At 33.4% G+C, this 6,483-nt stretch overlaps 2 pseudogenes; both read right to left on the reverse strand.

Annotated features, from left to right (window-relative positions):
- Positions 1 to 3,445: 3,445 nt before the first annotated feature.
- On the reverse strand, positions 3,446 to 4,111 carry LOC144372464 (uncharacterized; annotated as a pseudogene).
- A 52-nt stretch (positions 4,112 to 4,163) lies between these two features.
- Positions 4,164 to 5,096, reverse strand: LOC144372463 (zinc finger protein 17-like; annotated as a pseudogene).
- Between the last annotated feature and the right edge of the window lie 1,387 nt (positions 5,097 to 6,483).

Below are 6,483 nucleotides of genomic sequence, written 5' to 3' on the forward strand. Positions count from 1 at the left end.
CTAGCCTTGCACTTGCAATCCTCCAGCTTCAGCCTCACAAATCTCTGGGATTATAGATGTGCATAATGGCAAGTGACTCCTCTTGTATTTTTTTCGAATAATTCAAAGAGTTTGTATTAGCTCTTCTTTAAATGTCTGGTAGAGCTCAGCTATGAAGCTATATGGTCCCGAGATTTTCTTTGAGGGAAGACTTTTATTGTTATTGATTTATCTCATTGTTACTTATCTATTCAGTTTTTTGTTTCTTCATGATTAACTCTTGTTATGATGTGTGTGTCCAGGAACTTAACAACTTCTTCAATATACTGGCATATAGTTCATGAAAACCTCCAAGGATCCTTTCGTCTTTCTGTGGTTTCAGTTGTAACATTTCCCTTTAAATCTGATTACTAATCTTTCTTTTCTTAGATGAGCTAAGGGATTGACAATTTCATTTATATTTTCAAAGAAATTTTTTCTTGATCTTTTCGTATTTTTTAACTATTTCATTTATTTCTGCTTTGGTATTTACTGGTTCTTTCCTTCTACTAATTTGAAGTATGGCTTGTTCTTGTTTTTCTAGTCCTTGAAATATAGCAACAAGGTTGTTGACAGCTGTCTGCCTTCATCTGGAAAGTTCTGGGCACAAAACTCAGGGTCTCAGGATTGCTAAGCACACACTATACCACTGAGATATCCCCATAGACCCTTGGCTTTTTGGTAGGCATTTTTTGGCATAAACTTCCCTCCTCGTACTGTTTTTGCTGTATTTCATAGGTTTTGGTGTAGTTTATTTTCATGTTTCAAAGAATTTTTAAATTTCCTTCTTGATCCATTGGTTGCTCAGGATTAAGCTGTTTAATTTTGATGTATCCATATAATTTCCGAAGTTTTCTTGGTATTATTTTCTAATTTTAATGCACTGTGATTTGAAAAGATACTTGCTGCGATTTCCATTTTTTTTTTTAATGAGACTTATACCATATATGGTCTATTCTGGAAAATGTTCCACATACTATTCAGAAGAATGTATTTTCTAGATGGAATATTCTGTAGATGTTGGTGAGGTCCATTGGTTCTAGAGTACAATTTAACTAACTCTGCCATTTCTTTGCTGATTTTGTTTGGATGATTTGTCCATTGCTGAAAGTGTGGTGTTAAAGTCCCCTACCATTACTCTATTTCATTCCCTCACTTTATGTAATCAATATTTATATATTTCAGTGGTGTGATATTGGGTGCACTGATATTTAGAAATATGTCCTCATACTGTACCAATGTCTTTAAAATTATAGAATGACCTTCCTCATCTTTTTCTAATCATAGCCATACTGATATAAAATAGATTTTAAATCAAAAAGCACTGGAGAGACTAATAAACTTTTTTTATGTAAAAACTTTAATCAACCCGTAAAGTAAATTAAAAAAAAAAACTTCAAGTATTTTGACTGAAAAGCACTCTGAATCTATATATTAATTGGGGGAAAAACCTAAAGACTTCATTCTTGATCTCAGTGTGCTCTATGCACATATTGAGGTCTTGCTGAATTCTGATTTTTGGTGTTTTTGCAAGTACAACTTTTCTTGCATATTGACTTTGTAATAGCAAATATAGGTAAACTAAATATTCATTCTAATAACCACCTACATGTTCTTTTCTTGTATTTAATTTTAAAGAGAATAATTTTTAAGATTTAACCACTGAGGATGATTTTATTGTAGTTCTTTTCTAGATGCCCTTTTTTTTACATTAAGGACAGTCTCGGATATCTCCTAGTCACATTTGTTGCCAGTAATTTTATCACAAAGTTATATAAATTTTTTAATTGTTTCCCCTACATCTACCGAAATGATCTTCCTTTTATTTGTTAATAAGGTGAATTACAGTAACATATTCTTCTAATCATGTATTCCCAGAATAAACAAATTCTTGACAAAATATCATCTTTTTATGCTGAATTCAGTTTACTAAAATTTTACTTGCACCTATATTTATGGGCAAGAATTATCTTTCTCATAAGTTCTTTGATACAACTATAAGGGTTATATTAGCCATGTAATATAAATTCCCTATTTTTCAATTCTGTGAAATTTTCTTACTATTGTTTTTCTTTGTTAAAAGACCACAGACTTATTTCTTCTTTTATATTATCTCAGCTCTAACTTCATATATAGTTGTTTGTCCTTTACAAAACTCACTTCGTCGAATGACAAACTTTTCTCATAAAGAAACTATTTGCATATATTGTGTGTTATATGTATATGTACACATCTTTATAAACATATGTATATGCCTACATAATGTTTCATGTATCGTAGTTTTTGATTAGTAAAATATGACCTAGAAACCAGTACACATACTCCAGTCTTCGAATACTTAATACGTTACTTTAAATGTAAGGGATTTCTTGAATCAATATTAACAATTTTTTTTCCTTATAGAAACGTATCCATTTCACCTTAAGTTTTCAAATCTGTATTCATGAAAATGTTCACAATACTATCACTTTCTTAGCCAGTTTATAATTTCTAAATGAATTTTACTATTTTCCAAGTTCAAAGGATCTTGCTGGAAACTTGCTGGAAATTATACTAAACTTGACAAAAGACCTTATCTAAAAACCATAACGTAAGTCATTTTGTAAATATTTTTAAGCTGGTAATTTGGGAAATACAGGAAACATATATTTTTCACCAGTCATCTTGTATTTGCAATTTTAGTTTTTTCCATAAATTTTGAAGTCAATTGTCTTTTTCAGTTGTCTCTCTTGTGTTCTCCAGTCATGCCATCTTTTTAACCAATCCTATAAAATATTTGTCATGTTTATTTATATTTTAGTTTAGTATCTAACAAATTAATGGTACTAATGGCCAAATAAGTCCTATTCTGAACACATATCATGTGGTTTTCTATCTCCTTTCTACAAGGGATAATGTCATTGAAGAAATACAGAGAATTCTAATCCATGAACATTAAAAGACTCATTTATAATCTGTCTTAATGTTTGACAGTAATTTCTGTACTTTTCAATGTCTTTTTTTAAAAATGTTTCTAAGCATTTAATTCTTTTTAATGCTACTACAAGTAGACTTTTTTAATGTATAGATGTTATATACATAAAATAGTGTTATATATCTATAATGGGATTTTATTCAGCTTTAAAAAGGGAATTCTAATCATTTTGAAGACATAAGTGAAGTACAAAATTTTAATATCAAAACAATTTTCCTTATAGAGAGTACTAATGAAGTTCAGAGTTGTGGTTGTCAGGGGCTGGGTGTACTAGAAAATGAGTTGTTAAAAGGGTATAGTTTTCATCTTGTAAGATGAAAAGACTTCTAGACATTCATAGCACAATGTGAACATTTACTAAATTGTACACAAGAACACTGTAATGATTATAAATTTTGTTATTGGCATTTTAGAATTTTTTAAAAAAAATAGTTCCCAATGATAAATCAGAGCATATTTCTGATTGTGAACTTTTTGGTGCTGAATGAGGTAGGAGTTTTGGTTTAAGACCTTCCCACATTCACTTCACTCAATGCTATCTCCAGTGAATTCTCCTATGTTTAATGAGGCTCAAGTTGTATCTAAAGACTTTCCAACATTCACTGCACTCATGAAGCTTTTCTCCAGGGTGAACTCTCTGATGACTAACAAGTGTGGAACCGTCCATGAAGAATATCCCACGTTTACTACAGTCATAATTTCTTTGTCTCTTGTGAACTTTTTGATGCTGAATGAGATGGGAATTTTTGCTAAAACCTTTCCCACATTTGGTGCACTCATACGACTTTTCTCCAATGTGATTTCTCTGGTGTCTAACTTGATTTTAGTTGTGCCTAAAGCATTTCCTACATTCACTGCATTCAGAAAGTTTTTCCCTGGTGAGAACTTTCTGATGAATAATAAGTGGGGAGCTGTTCATAAAGAATTTCCCACATTTGTTGCACTCATAAGGCCTTTCTCCAGTGTGTATTCTCTGATGAATAGTAAGTATGGAGTAAAACATAAAAACATTCCCACATTCACTACAACAATAAGGCTTTTCTCCAGTGTGAACTTTCTAATGTCTATTAAGTGGAGAATATAACAAAGAATTTCCCACACTGACTGCACTGTACTCATAAGGCCTTTCTCCAGTATGGATTTTCTGGTGACCAATAAGGTGAAACTGTGTTTAAAAATCCTTCCTACAATGATTGTATTCAAAAGGCCTTAGGCTGGAAATTCTCTGGTGTTCCATGAGGTCAGTTCTTTTCATAAAGAATCCTTCATTGCGGATTTTCTGGTGCAGAATAAGGTAGAACTTTCTAATGAAGGCTTTGCCACATTCAGTGCATTCATAAGGCTTTTCTCCAGGAAATTTTCTGTTGCTCAACAACATTACATTTGAGACTGAAGACTTTCCCACATCTACTACACTTGTAAGGCTTTTCTCCAGTGTGATTTCACTGATATTTAATAAGTTAGGATTGGACCTAAAATAAGGCATTTTCCCAGTATTGATATTTTGGTGCTGAAAAAACATATTAGTGGCAAAAGTCTTTCTCACATAATCTGCAACCATAATCATTTTGTCCCCTTTGAATGGCCTCCTTATCCTGAGTGTACCCATGTGGCTTCCAAACATTGTGAGGGATTTTTGCTGAAAATGATATGAATCTGCAATAAAGTCATTCCCATCCTCCCTGTTTATGAAGGTCCTCTCTGCTATGTGAATTCCAAGGCTCTTCAGAAATAAAGGCCTCTGCTCACTTCTGGAATGATTTGCTCTCACCAGCTGCTGTTGGTGCTGGTAAAGCTCTACCAAACTCATGCTCAGGATGTGTTCCACTGTACTCAGATACAGAATGTCTTCCAAAGGTGAGCTGCACATCTCACAGGGCTTCTGAGTGGATATTCCTACAAATACACCTTGCTCAGAGGGAGCTTCCTCATCTACAGCTCCATGCCAACAACCTAGTGAGGATAAATGTGCAAAGTTCTGCAGCATCTCATCATGGTACAGGTATCTTTGAGCCTCATTAAGGAGTTTCCGTTCTTCCTGGGAGAAATATATGGCTACATCCTCAGAGACTATATGGCCCCTGTTCCCTACACACACAGACATCTGGTGTTTTCCCTGACTCAGCAGCACCTAAAGCTCTTTATATATGCCAGGCAGGAACAGGGACTGTTTTCCACACTTCATCACATGGCTGAAACCAGGCCCTGCACCACCGAAAGCAGAATAAGCACCTTTCCTCCTGGGCTTCAGCACTCGGAGCACAAATAGACTTTTTGACATACAATTATTGTAGGATTGTTTACTACCAGTACCCAGAAATACAATTTTTCTAGCTCTTGACTCTGGCTATCTTTGATATTCGCTGTGTCCAAAAAAATAGAGCAAATATGACAATGTGACAATACAAAGTTGAAGACCTGCAACTTATGTTTGCTCACATAGAGTACTGATACTATTATGTAAATTCATGGTGGCTGGCCTAGGGAAGGATGAGAAATGTGGCTCAGTCACTACCTCTTCACTCAACAGTCAACCATTCTCCAGACACATAAGCAAACTCAGCCAATAGTAAGACAATTGCCCAAGTTACCCACTTTACCAGGGGTCATATTAGGTGCTTAATATTTTATGTTACTGAATTTAGGGAAGGTTTGTTATGCAAACAAAATTAACTAACATACTACTTTTAAACAGCACAAAAATATCATCATTTGGTACGTAACACATGTAATCAGCCAACACTCATTTTAGTCAATGAGCTGGTACATACCATTTGAAAACATCTTCAGACTTTGTTTTTATTTTTATGTGGTGCCAGGGATCAAACCCAGTGCCACATACATGCTAAGCAAGTGATCTACCACTGAGCCTCAACCCCAGCCTCCATTCAGAAAGTAATATTAAAATTGCAAGAGTTTAATGACACACTTTTACTAAACAGTATTTCATAAGCAGACTAGAAAAAAATTATTCTTTTCTAGAAATCAAAAAAGAAAAGCTAATTTGAGACTAATCAAATTATGACTCTAATCTTATGGAAATAAGGCATGGCATGTATACGAAAATATTTAAAAATAAAAATTTTTCACAAAGAAAACAGTTTGTTCAGAAAAATTAACACTGTCATTTTTCATAATTACAAGAATACATATACTGTGACCTTCAAAATATTATGACATTAAAATATTTCAATATTCCCTTTTTTGACAAGTAATTCATCTTATTTATAACTTAAGATATAAAGAAAATGATTTCTTGGGCTGGGGTTGTAGCTCAGTGGCAGAGCACTTGCCTAGCATGTGTGAGGCACTGTTGGATTCTCAGCACTACATATAAATAAATGAATAAAATAAAGGTTCATTAACATCTAAAATAGTTGAAAAAAAGAAAGAAAGAAAATGATTCTTAACTACATACCTTCAGAACACATTGCCTGAGAGCCGAAAAAAGCTTGCTTTTAAAGAAAAATATCCAAAAACTAAACATAAGT

Source organism: Ictidomys tridecemlineatus, unplaced genomic scaffold (assembly GCF_052094955.1).
Source record: "Ictidomys tridecemlineatus isolate mIctTri1 unplaced genomic scaffold, mIctTri1.hap1 Scaffold_1073, whole genome shotgun sequence".
NCBI lineage: Eukaryota > Metazoa > Chordata > Mammalia > Rodentia > Sciuridae > Ictidomys > Ictidomys tridecemlineatus.